The sequence below is a fragment of the Hordeum vulgare genome, chromosome 4H (assembly GCF_904849725.1).
Source record: "Hordeum vulgare subsp. vulgare chromosome 4H, MorexV3_pseudomolecules_assembly, whole genome shotgun sequence".
In the NCBI taxonomy this organism is placed as follows: Eukaryota; Viridiplantae; Streptophyta; class Magnoliopsida; order Poales; family Poaceae; genus Hordeum; species Hordeum vulgare.
In genome coordinates, this window is record NC_058521.1 from 493,606,300 (window position 1) to 493,620,920 (window position 14,621).

Here is a 14,621-nt window from a genome sequence, read left to right on the forward strand (position 1 = left end):
TATTGAGCTTCATTTAATGTGTAGTATTAATTATTGTGCTTTGCCATGCCTTGCATAATTGAAATGGACATGCATAATATCGATTGTGCATCTTGTCATGAATATCTGTGGTGTTATCATGTGTTGATTGTTGTTCCAGATTGTTGCTTCTCGATAGAGTTACGAACCGCTTCGAAGTGTGAGGATTCGTTCGACTACGTTAGTTCATGTGCTTCATGGATTTGTTGTTCCTCCAAGCGGGATCACATGCAAGATGACCATTTCCCTAGATACCATTACTATCAATGACATGCTAGTTATCTCGTTTCTTTCACTATGTCTCGCTGCCTACCACTTGTTTAATAAGCCTCCCAACATTGCCATGAAAAACCTTTAATATTTCCATGACCCAACAAACCACTGTTTGGCTATGTTACCGCTTGCTCAGCCTTCTTATAGCATTGCTAGTTGCAGGTGCAGCTGCTTCCATGTGAAAACATGGGTTCCTTGATATTTCACTATATTATTACTATTTAATTTAATTCACCTATATACTAGTAAAAGGCGAAAGGCTTGGCCTTTTGGCTGGGTTTTTTGTTCCACCTTTGTCGCCCTGGTTACTTGTGCACCGGTCTTATGTTCCATAATCGAGTGCTCCTAACATGCTTGGGGTTGTTATGGGGACCCCCTTGATTTTTGTTTTGGGATAAAAATCTTTTGGAAAGTCCCAACATTGGTACTACATTTGCCTAATAATTAATAAAATTGCATAGGGACCCGTCGACCCCCATGGATAATTAATAAACCCCCGAGCCAGTGCTCCGCATGAGTGTTGGTCCAACCCATAGCAGCTTATTAATGCACCCTCGGGAAACTGAGTGTTTCTGCGTGGTAACTATCACTCATCCGCCGTGTCCTGAGAACGAGATATGCGGTTCCTATCGGGATCGTCGACACGTCAGGCGGCCTTGTTGGATTTGTTTTACCTTTCTCAAATGTCTTGTGCGAGGAATTTCGAGGATACTTTGGGTTATCTCGAGTTTGAGGTTTTCCATGAGGAATCCGAGGAGATCATGGGTTTTCCGCGGTGGTAGTTTGTGGTGGACTAGTTGGAGCACCCTTGCAGGGTTAAATCTTTCGGAAAGACGTGCCCGCGATTATGTGGCAACATGGAAGCTTTCTTTAACATACGGTTATAGATAATTTGAAGTAAAATTAATTAAAATATGCCAACTGTGTGTGTAACCATGACTGTCTCTTCTTGTGAGTTCTACATCCGCATGAGGACACGATGGGGTGATGTGTGACGTAAGTAGGTGTTCCAGTGCTAAGGTGTTATTCTTACTTGAACAAGCAACCCACTTATGATAACCCCTCTCGGAAGCATCCGCAACTACGAAAAAAGAATTAAGATAAATCTAACCATAGCATAAAACGTGTGTATCCAAATCATCCCATGATGAAGCAACGGGTAAACTGGGGTTTAGGTTTTTGTCACTCTCGCAACCCATCAACTACTTGTTACTCCACAATGCCTTCCCTTAGGGACATAACATGGTGAAGTATCGTGTAGTCGACGTTCACACGACACCACTAAGAGAAGCAACAACATACACATCATTAAAATATTGAACGAATACCAACTTCACATGATTACTTATAACAAGGCTTCTCCCATGTCCTCAGGAACAATAGTAACAACTCACACCTCATCAACATGTTCAATATCAGAGGTATAATAATGGTGAACACTACAAGATGTAATCAACACTACTCCTCAGGATCTGAACATAATATCTTCCATCAAGTAAACCAATTAGCATCAACTACAAGATGTAATCAACACTACTAGTAACCCACACGTACCAATTTGAGGTTTTGAGACAAAGATTGAGTACAAGAGATGAACTAGGGTTTGATATGAGATGGTGCTGGTGAAGATGTTCATGAAGATTGGTCCTTCCGCTAAGGAGGAAGCGTTGGTGATGACGAAGCCTTTGATTTTCCCCTCCCGGAGGGATGTTTTCCCGGCAGAATCTCTATGTCAAAGAGCAAAAGGGCCTCTGCCCTGGTTTCTGCCTCGATACGACGACGCTTCGTCCCGAAAGTATCCTTATGATTTACTTAGGGTAAAACACACCATATAGGAAAAGAGGGGAGTCGGGACACCTGTTGGGATCCCATAAGCCATCAGGGCGAGCCTAGAGGGGGTGGGCGCGCCTAAGGATGGCAATTTTACCCACGGGTACAGGTACCCATGGATACCGTACCCGCATGCGCAGGATATGGGCACACTTTTATACTCATGGGTAGTACACATACCCTACACCTTAAGTATAGCCTTGTACCCATAGGTATACCCATACCCTACCCACTTGTGAAGTAATGTTAAGTTATCATGAATTAATCATTAATTTATCATGTGACTCGTCTACTCCTATTAACTTATGAGTATGTTGTTATTTCTAAATTTTGATAGTGGTCATATACTCATCTACCAGTTATTGAGTTGAGATAATTCATTTTTGTGTCAAATGTGCTATCACTGAGTGTAAAATTGTGAATAACTTGTCTATTATTCATTCTACCCGCTGGGTACCCAATGGGTATGGGTATGGGTAAAGTTTTATACCCGTGGGTATGGGTATGGCTAGAGTTTTGTACCCATTGACTATACGGGTATGGGTATGGTATTGCTCTACCTTCCCATACCCTACCCATTGCCATCCTTAGGCACGCCCTCTTGGCTTGTGCCGAGCAGGCGGTCCCCCCTCTAGTAGATTTTTGCCCAATAATTCTCATATATTCCTTAAAAATTCTTCTTGAAATTTCATGTCATTTGGAGTCCACTAATTTTTCAGTCTTTTTCTTGGTTTTCACGTCCAGAATTCCAGTTTATAGTAATTACCCTCCTTGTAATGTACCTTGCATAATTAGAGAGCAAAAAACATAAGAGTTGTATCATAATGAGGAATAATTTACAAGAATATCATAAATATCAATAAGAATTCATGATGCAAAATGGACGTATTAGCATGCATTTGCTAGAACCTGCGTAGGTTTTTGTTGTCATTGGCCACACGATTTGCTAGAACCAGATGTGCCCTCGCCGTCGAAACAGGGTTTTGCTAGAACGAGTGTATGCCTTTGCTGAAACTAGTGTATGTCTTTCCTGGAACTAACTTTTCTTTTTGCTATGATATTTTTTTGCTACAATCAGACCAATGGAGTCTCCCTGCTGAGTTATTTGCTGGAATCAACATTTATTTTTGCTAGAACTAGCAATTTGTTTTGCAACAAATCAACCACTGAAGTTCACCCTGTTGAGCAGGGACGAAGCCACCACGCAAGCATAGGGGGGCAAGTTTGTTCATGAAGGGGACAAAGTTCATATGAAGTAAAAACTTTTGACTATAACAACCACTATCATATTAGAAAAATCAATTTTTTAGGGGGGGTCTAGCCCCCCCCCCCCCCTCGTCCCCCTAGAATCGTACCTGCTGTTGAGGTTGTTTTTGCTGGAACCGATGTTTTTTTTGCTCGAACCTTGTAGTGATTTTGCTTCTACCGGCCATTGAGGATTTGTTACTTTTTTAGAATTTTCTATTGTCGGACAAAATGCCGCAAGCCGACGACCGTGACGAGCCAGAGGCAGGCTTACACTGGGGATGCTACAAGTATGCCACCCGCACGTTGGATCTGACAATTCTAGAGTTGCATCCATGGTGAATCATGCCAGGAGTCAATGGTGGTTGTGATGCAACCCCAGTTGACACGGGGCGGGACCTCATCGGAGCTCGTAGGGCACAGACACAACGATAACAAAAAGGGAGGAGGGGAGGGGGTGTGCCCGTGTGGAGCGTGTGAACTCTCTTCTTATTCTCGAGAGTAGTGCTAGGGAAGAAGATGACGAGGGAGGGGCAAATTCAACATATGTGCATGAATAATATAAGAGCATCTATAGCAGGACCCCTCAAACCCTCCCCCAAATGCCCGAGCAGGCCGTCCGATCACTGCCCCGTCACAAAAAAAAGACCCAGATGGGCCTCTCAAACCGGCCTCAAATGTCCGGGCTGACCGGCACCCCCATTTCCAGCCCAAATATGGGACGGATATGGGGAAGCCCGGGCACACCCACCACGTCAGACTGACGGCTTGGCCCCATGTAGCCTCGCCGGGAAACCCAACAGTCCGACACGCGCCTCGACCGTGGGCACAGTGTGAACGCCGCGTGGCGCCGCTTCGGCTCCCCGCCCGAGGTCAGGGCCAGCTATTTAAGCCGTCTGTCGCCCCCACCCCTATCACATCCGCATCCTTCTTCTCTCCGCCGCCACCCGAGCCCGTCCGCCTCATTTCGTAGTTCCCTCCCCGTCAGGATGGTTCGGCGTCTCATCACCACCTACGCGCAGCTCACTCTGGAGCGCCGCCTTCAAATCAAGGCAGAGATCCAGGCTCGCCGCGCCGCCCGCATAGCTGCGGGTCTCCCTACGGACTCGCCGGAGACGGAGGTGGAGGAGGAGGACCAGCCGAAGGCCATGGAGGAGGAGGCTCCCGGCTTGAGCATGGCGGAGGCGGAGGCGGAGTTCTCCGTCACCCAGTCGGAGGAGATGGCAGAGCAACATGACATCGTGGATTCCATCAGGTATGAGGCCGAGGTGGAGGCCAACCACCGGCTCATCCAGCAAAGGTAGGCGGAGGCCGACACCCCCTTCGACGAGCTGGACGCGGAGATTGAGGCAGAGGAGGCCGCATCGGAGCAGCCGGAGGCGTCGGAGGGGCGGGGTTGCGGCAGGCGGCCATTTATCCATCGGAGGGCACGGAGATCATCGACATCTCCGACAAGGAGCACATAGGTTGTAAGTAGTACGTAGGTCTTATTTCTTGCATATTTTTATGGATTTGAGGATCCAAATATAAGATGTCCGGATGTAAAATGTAATATTTGAGACATGACCGACCAGTGTCCACGGACGCGCACGTACTCCTCTACGGGCGTTTGAGAGATCGGAATTAAGAGGTCCGACTGTAGATACTTTAAATTGGGTGGTTGTGCGTCGAATTTGGGCCGGTCGACCAGATCCTATCATCCCGTTGGGTATATCTCTACTATTAAAGCAGGATCGAACGTCGTGATGGTTCAACCAGCTGGATGGTTCGACCTCCCAGCGATCCCACCTCCCGCTCCTCTCTTTACAACGCTCGCGATCGTACCCTCCCACCAACGCGTAAAAAAAGAGCCCACCCCGCAAAGAAACTGTCGCTACACACGCACACACGTCTCCGTCTCTCCTCTCTCCCTAACTCCCAACTCGCTCCCGATCCCATCTTCCTCCAGAAAAGTCACCGCCGACGCCGTCTGTGCTCGCCGCCCCGACTCTCTCCACGCCACCTCTCGATCTGCTGCCGCGCGCGGATCTGCTCCCGATCCCGTCTGTGCTCGCCGCCCCGACTCTCTCCACGCCACCTCTCGATCTGCTGCCGCGCGCGGATCTGCTCCCCGTCCCATCTTCCTCCAGAAAAGTCACCGCCGACGCCGTCTGTGCTCGCCGCCCCGACTCTCTCCACGCCACCTCTTGATCTGCTACCGCGCGCGGATCTAGGGTGTGACATGTCTCCCGTCCCTTGCGCCCGCCATGGAAGAGATGGGAGAGAAAGGGAGAGATGGGAGACAGGGAGGAGCAGACAGCGGCGGCGCTGGCCTGATCGCCGACGGTGGAAGATGAGGTCGTCCTTCCGACGCGTGGCCCATCTGACGCTCGTCTTCATCGCCCCAATCACGTCGCCCTCGTCTCGGTGTCCGCCGCGCCACCCATCCGGCGCTCATCTCCATCACCATCACTTTGACCCTGTACGTCGCGGCGCCATGTATGACATGTCCGTGTTCGCCTCCGCCACCGGCACCTCCACTGCTACCGTCGTAGCTTGATGGATTTGTACTCCGACGACGACTCACACCCGAAATTCTAGGAGGGTCTCCAAGAGGACCCCAAATTGGTCCCCTTCTCCTGTGTCACCGCCTTCGTGGGTAAGTGTTTCTTCATCCAGATCACCTAATCCTTCTGTCGCTGCCCCCACGAGTCAAGCTTTGTCCCACCATGATTCCTGGGGAGGATAATACCTTTTTGTTTTTTCTCTTTATCTTTGGTTCAATTCTCATGTTGTCCTTGGATTGAAGTCAAGTTGCGTGCACAATTGTACATTACAGGGTCGTTTACATGGATGTATGATATTCGATTGTCGGTGGATAACTGTTCAACAACATTCAACATTGTTGTGCTGAATATATGATATCTTTTAACATGAGCTTTATTTATCTTACCGTTGTTTTTCCAATGATTGATAAATTTGATGATTAAACTTATTTGATTGTTGGTGGATAACTGTTCAAAAACATTCAACATTGTTGTGCTGAATATATGATATCTTTTAACATGAGCTTTATTTATCTTACCGTTGTTTTTCCAATGATTGACAAATTTGATGATTAAACTTCTCCTTCTCATTAGGTTACCTGCCGAATATTAATCATTTTTAATGTGGAATCACTAGCAACTACTTGTGTGGCTCACTATATACTCTGAAGGTATGACCTTTCGAACTGTCATGTAGTTTCATTTCAGCAGTAGGATATACATGTTCAAAACTCTCAAATTTTCAAAAAAAGTTCAAGACTATCAAACACCTGCGAGCAGAACGACACAGGCTTTGTCTGACGTTGCCAAATCAGCATCATGACTTCTATTTGTTTCCTTGACTTAAAATTCAAAGTTGATTTGAATTCTTGCGGCCAGTCTTTGTATCGGAAGATTCAGATTAATACCACTTCATCTGTCGGCGAAACCAGAGGCCACTTGCAGTTGCTACCTTCTCACCTTCAAGCATTGCATCAGTGGTGTGTTTGCCTGATCCCACAACAGTTGTTTGCTCTCTGATGACTTCCTAATGTGCACAAGGGTGGCACTTGGACAGGGGCATTAGCCTCACATGAATGTACGTACACCCAATTTTGTTCTTAAGAATTTAGTAATCGGTGTCTTACTCTATACATTTTAATTTTAAAACTGTTGATTCAAGCTTTCCAGATCTCTCGAAAATGTGTGGTGAGATGCCTGCTTTCAATTAAATAGAATAATTTTCATCTGGCTATAGGTATTTTTTACTTGCTCTAGCGAGTTATATTTCTGCAATGATTGGCCAATTTAATCCCCTCTTTCTCATTCCGTCAACTAGATAGATCATGCACCTGTTTCAACATATTTATGAAATGGCTATTCTTTTTACTCATTGTAACTCAAGTATATCACATGTTGCACTACTGTTATGTTACAGCAGATATACAGATAAACAACAAACAAAGATAAGAAGACACATGCAGCCAACGGAAGTTGGATTTCAGGTGTCAATTCCCTTTTCTACACCAAGCATATATTTTTTACATATGGCATCCATCTTATTTGGCAACATTTAGACCAAATTGCAGAGAGAGCACAAACTCCATAAACTAAGTAATGTTAGGCCCTTTTGACAGCTTTGGGTTGTATGCATGTGGTATAGGTTCGTAGGCGTCAGGCCCAGGTACTACGGCAACTACAGTTGCAGTCGCTATGAATCTATGATAGTGGAGGTTCCATGGAAACTTGCAGTAATTGAATAGAGGATCAACTCCTCAGTTCAAACGTATTCTTCAAGATTTCTCTTTCGAATTCAAGATAAACCACTAGACAAAATATACAGCTGTCTGGCCGTGACTCGGGAAGTGGGGATACATGAACAAAAATGGAAGGGGCACAACACATATCCCCAACGCGGTTGTGCCCTCTCGTGGGTGTGGACATCCGTTTTCGGCGCCTTCCACTACGGTGAGTTACTTATTTTTCTTCATCTAATATAAGGAGGCATGGGAAGTTGCCTAGTTTGCTTGCGGAAATGCCTGTATTACTGCATTGTCATCGCGTTTCTTGAATGTTGTCAAGTAGTAAAATTGATTTATGGTCATATCGATTTTCTAATGGATTCCTGTATTTTGCTAGGGGCTTGCCACTGTCTTGCTTTCAATTCTAAGTTTCTGACAACCGTTGTATCTCATGGGGTCAAAATCAGGTATGAGTCGATGCTTAATTTTTGGTATATTTCTTACTTAACACTATTGTTATTTCTAGCATAAGGGGCAGCTGGGACATGGGGACACTCTTGCGTAACCTGCCGACTATTGTTTCTAAACTATCAAAGTAAGAGAATCAATTGCACTGCCCTTCATTTTAATTTTTGAACATGTGTGTATGGTATTATCGTATTGCTGAATCCATAAATATATGAGCATACAAAACTTATATTATTCAGGATGATGGGTGTAGCTCTGACAGTCCTATGGGAATTGAACCATATGGGAAGCTGATTTTCCCTCTGGGTTCTAACTCTGCTCTTATTTTTGTGTTTCCCTGACTCGGTGTTGTTCTATATTTGATGCAGGGACTAAGGTGCCACCAGTCCCTGCCTTTGTTACTAATACTATACCAACCATTCTGCTGACTTTATTGTCTATCTGTCACAATTTTTTATTTGATGCTCATATTTTAATCATTTTGTATTTGCAAGATCACTCCTTGATACTAAGAGAGCAAAGATATGATTTGAAGGATAACGATGAAAAATAAATAAATAAAAGGAGCTTGCAACCATGATGGAATGGTACAACGGCATTGATAAGGTTAGTGCATTGTTTCTGACAGAAAGTAATGCATATGCTACTAAGAATATGACTGATTCACTAAATGTTGTTACTTTGTTTTTGCACCTAGAGTCTTTGCATGGTAGCCTGCTTACCACCCAGTTAGTGAGCTCCTGAAGAAAGAAGGTTGAGAGAGATGGCAAAGTTACTTATAAATGTCTTGTTTCTACAGAATTCTAGCATTTACTAAAGATGTGGTGATTTTCCATTGCTGCTAAGCCAATTATGAACAAACACTTTGTGATAAACATCTCGTAATGCTTGTCCAATAATATACTTTTATTTCAATTTTTATGTGTTTTTCTCCTCAGAGATTTTATTACATTCAGTTAGGCTCTAACTGGATTTGCAAATAAATAACTTATCCCCATTTTTCATAAAATAATTATGGACTGCACATACCTTGAAGCTTATTTCTTATATCAGAAGCAGCCTAATAGATTAATTTCTCTCTTTCTTGACACCATTATCTATTGCAGGTTGTGTTCGGGCAAGGCCCTGATACAACATCCTACTTTTTTTGCCAAAATGATCTCTACTTAACTACAAGGTAACCAGTTGAACGATGCTACATTATGATGCTTTTTCTTTGTCACTAAGCTTGAGAACTTAAGCTTGACGGGCATTAGAAAAAAATAGTTATAGTTATATGGGATACAATACAAGGACTGTAGGAGTAACGTGATTCGTTACTCTAGGTTGTGGTTGGATATTGGATGCAGATGAATAGTAATTGGGCTGCTGAGGTCTTATGGTAATTAAGGAAAAATAAATATTACCCCATTGTTTATCGTTTGTCTGGTTGTGGTGATATAGTGATAGTGTATTTTAAGCACATATTATTTTATATGGCTTTGAATTATATATTCACACGTATGTAGAAACAATAAGATTAAGTTTGTTTCAGCCTACAAATGGGTGCTCCTGTTTCTGCTTATGTTTGTTTGCCTATAATTTCCTTAAGAAGACATGCTATTTTATTATCATTAGAAGTGCCCTCTTAACTTTACTCATATCTGAACCATTTTACAGCAGATAATGACTTTGATGTTGAAAGATCTTCCATCGTGTGAGGCTATTAATAGGAGAAATGCCACTTTCTCTGTTAGCGATTTATGCAAGAACGATGGTGCTGCAACACCGAAGTACGTATATTACTTACAATGATAGACATATCATGGCTACCTTTACAGAAGCTCCTCTACGGAAACAAGTGGCAGATGACTATTATTTGAAATCTGTCGTGCATTTTTTTGGTTATGTTCCAAAAGCCTAGATGCATCGCAATGCACACTAATTCACGTGCATAATTTTTTGTGTTGATTCATATTTCATTACTTATACGAAAGGCAGGGGTATGCATTTTTCACCATCAATTTTAGAATAAGACGCCTGCAGGTGAGGTGTAGATGTGTAGTTGACGAAAATATTGGTTACCACACCTCTTATTAGTGCCAAGTCGCAGAATTGAACTGCAGTGTTTTTGCATAGACTTTTTTATCTCATGGAGTGGCTGACCTATATAGTGAAGTTCTAAGCTATAAATACAAATTGTCGGGAAAAAATATTGGCATCTGCCAGTGTTTCCCTATATTAATGTTTGCCCTTCACATGTACCATTTCTCGTAGCAAACAACAAAAGCACTGTAACAATTCTTTGAAGTTGGAAGAAATGCACACAGAAGAAAGAAGGTATTGCGAGCCAAATGCACATATGAAGACCGGACAGAGAAGTAGTGAAGGAAGATCAAGACCATTTTTTCCTCAAAAGGAAGATGGATACCATCATCAATGTTTACCTATTTGTGTTTTGGGTGGGACTTACATGCAGTGAAACGGAACCGATGGTCTCCGAGATTGTGGCAAAGCGGGAGAAATTTATGGAGTTTGTGAACGAATTTTTATTTTTTGATAGAAAGACCAATTCGTTCAATACTTGGTACGGAAACTTCACTCTATGATTTTGTAAATAAATGGTATGGCATCCAAAATGCATTAGGGATTATTTTTCACATGTCTTTGTGGTTCAAATTCCATTTGGTAGACAAGCATGTACTCATGGAACTATCTTCAGTTTCAATGTATCATCATCAGATTTCAGTAAGAGTTCAAGCATATTTTGTTATCATCTTTCAGATACAGTATGTTTTATACAATTGTTTTCACCGAACAATGCCAATAAGTCAAGCTTAAGAAAATCACATGAAGCATTTATTTGAATAGCGTGGTACTCCGAAATCCACATAGTTGAGAAGCACGTAACTACATAGTTGAAAAACAAGAAATGACAAACCTAGTAAGACTTAGTTTAACATGCCATACTGAAAATATATGAATGGAAGTAGAGTGATGACATCAAACCTAGAGCAAGGAGTGGACCGAGATTAAAGAGGGCAAAGGAATAGCAAAATTTGTCTTCTTGGTTAGCTGTCATGACAAATACAATAAAAGCAACATTTATGTTGTCCCGTGGCAACGCACGGTTATTTAACTAGTTGGTAGTGAAGGACCGATCCCACACAGTAAGGTCGGCCTACCGCCTACATGATGGAGAGCAACCAGCGTGTCCAAGGACTAAAAATATCGACTGGCCCAAATTGGTGTAAGACGATTATGAGAGAAAAACGATTTGTCCAAATTGTTATCACATGCGACTTATTCCGCGTTTGCAATCCATCCACTTCATAGCTAATGACAGTCCTCCTACCCGTGTGATAATGATAAACAAAGTAAGGAAACGCATCCATCGATCTCAACCCATGTATTTTTATTTCCCATAGCCCTAGGCAAACTATTTTTAAGGTCGTGGTAGGAACCGGCCTAACGCTGAGTTGACGCCACTCCAAAGTCCAAATCAAGCTTCTCCCCCTCCTCCCCCAACCCTTCATTCATTCAACACCTACAAAAACCGTTCCAGAAAAGAAGATCACCTACAAAACCAGCACGGTCGTACGTGTAGAAAATTGGCCATACGCTGACACGGGACGCATGCATCCCGTCCTCCCATCCATATGGTCACTGCCGTCGGCACGTCGACGGCGACGTCTTAAGAGCTCCGGCGATCCGTAACCCGCACGAGCGCCACACCATACACGAGCTCGACCCAGCCGCTTTCTTCCTTTCTTTTCTTTCGGCTCGCCGCCCGTTCCCGTGTCCCGCTTTAGCAGCTCCGCGTCGCATCGGCGAAAGGCGCACAACGCGCACGATCGGCACACAGAAAAAGACTAGACGCGTATCCAAAAGGCCATGTGTATGTGTGGATATACGACATAAGGAGACTATAAGGATTAAAATATTATATCCTTGCTTAGTTGGAGGAGAGAGAAGAAGAGAGAAGAGAAGCGGGCTCTTGATGAGTAGCCAGCTGCAGCATGAGACCCAAGACACTTTGTGAGATTATAAGGTGGATCAACTACTACTAAAATAGTACACATCTAAAATTTACTATTGTATATGCTGACTATTAGGTTGGCTCTATATGACATTTTTTTTCAGAAAAGGAGGCCTCGTCCTGGCCTCTGCATCGAGTGATGCATACAACCATTTATTTAATAACTAAAAAGATCCGAAGTTGGTACAAAGTCGAAAGAAAAAGGAAAAATAAATTACAAGGCGATCAACGCCCAAGCCAAAAAGATTGATAGGAGTAGCTGACTAAATCCCTATTCTATCAGCATGTCGCCATCCATATCGGCTGAAAATAGCCTGAGCTACCATCTCTCATCGGGCACACCCAGTAACCAAAGGCTCCCTGGTTTCCACAGGAGTGAGTAAGGACCACATGCGGATCCAGGCGGTAGCTCTGAAGATGACCTGCAAAAAGTTAATAGATTGTTGTCTGTTAAAAACTAGGTCATTTCTGCAGTTCCATATAGCCCATAGAAGTGCAGAAGTTCCAACTCGGATTAGCTTAGCGAAAGATATATTAACCCGTTAAGCCATGTCCCAAATAACATGTTAATGCTAGTAGGCGGGGTAATGTTAAAAGCAATATGGATTGAGCGCCATAATATTTTAGCCATGGGGCAGTCCAGAAAGAGGTGCTTGATGTTTTCATACGCCTGACAGAAGCTACATCTCCGATTTCCTTTCCAATTTCGCTTGGCCAAGTTATCCTTAGTTAAAACAACTCCTTTGTGGACAAACCACAAAAAGATTTTTAACTTAAGGGGAACCTTAACGTTCCAAATATGTGAAGATTTTGGAATAATTGAACTATCAATAACATTGTCATACATTGATTTCACGGAGAACGTACCATTGGAGGTCAGTTTCCAAACAATCCTATCCGGGTCAGCAGAAAGAGTAACATCCATCAGCCTTCTGACTACATGTAGCCATCTGGCCCATCTAGTACCTATCAAGGATCTGCGAAACTGAATGTTGAGAGGCGTCTCACGTAACAGTGCCGCAACAGTCGTCTGCCTGAGCTGGGCAATGTTATACAGCTGCGGATATTGAAGGGCCAGGGGCTCGTCACCTAGCCAGATATCCTCCCAGAATCTAGTAGATTCACCATTGCCGATGATGAATTTAGTCATGTTAAAAAAAAGTTGTTTTTGTCTTCATGAGACCCTTCCAAAAAGGTGAATCTCCAGGTCTCACATTGACCTGAGCTAAGGTTTTTTGCTGTAGATACTTGTTCTTCAGAATTTGTATCCACATACCTTCTGATTCTACAGATAGTCTGAAAAGCCACTTGCTGAGTAGACACCTGTTCTTAACCTCTAAGTTTTCAATCCCCAACCCTCCCTGATCTTTGGGCCTACAAATAATATCCCATCTAGCCAGCCTATATTTGGTCTTGACCTCATCACTCTGCCAGAAAAATCTTTATCGGTAAAAATCCAGCCTTTTTCGCACCCCTACTGGTACTTCAAAAAAGGATAGAAGGAACATTGGCATACTTGTCAATACTGAATTAACTAAAACCAATCGTCCTCCGTAGGATAATAGCTTGCCCTTCCAGCAGCTCAGTTTTTTTTCAAACCGATCCTCGATGCACTTTCATTCTTTAATAGATAATTTTCAGTGATGAATAGGGATTCCTAAGTACGTAAATGGTAACGTACCATCCTCGCAACCAAAAAGTTGGTTATAAGTGAGTTGTTCTTCTTTCGCTTCCCCAAAGCAAAATAGTTCACTTTTAAAGAAGTTAATTTTCAACCCAGATAGCTGTTCGAATAAGCATAAAATTAACTTCATGTTTCTGGCTTTTTTAAGATCATGTTCCATGAAAAGGATTATGACATGACAACTCCTTATAGCCGATTGTTGGCTGTATTATTAACCATGCTCTAACTTGGGCCGGTGCACCAACCAAGAACGGCAGAACCACACCACACCGGAGTGGCGCCAGCGCAGCGCGTACGTACGCTTGCTTCGTTTTCCTTTCGTGGAGACCCACCGTGGCACCCACCGTCTCGTTGAGAGCAACTCCAATTGAATGACCCAAATAAATGTCAGGTTTTATTCATTTGAATCGGTTTAACGGATATATTTATTCTTTTGTCATTTAAGTCAAGCAGTGCATTCAACAGTAGCTTGATTTATTTTGGATGATAGCATGGGTGAAAGGAGATAGAGAAAAGGAAATGACGTACTTCCTCTGTCTCGATGCATTAGGCATATTAGAAGGTGCACTGCAACCTAGGCACGTAAAGATTTGGCAGAAGAAGAAATTAAATTGTAGAGGAAACCAATCACATTATTTCTTTCTCAACTAACAACATGCTATTAATTAAAAGACCTCTTCAAATCCAAAAAAACATGATGCATAAATTGCATGCATTGGTCCTTTAATTAATAGATGTGGTCTAATTAATATGCATGCAACTAGTACTACTATAATGTGCCTTAATGTTTTGGGATTATTTAATTTTTATAAGATGCCTAATGCACCGAGACGAAGGGA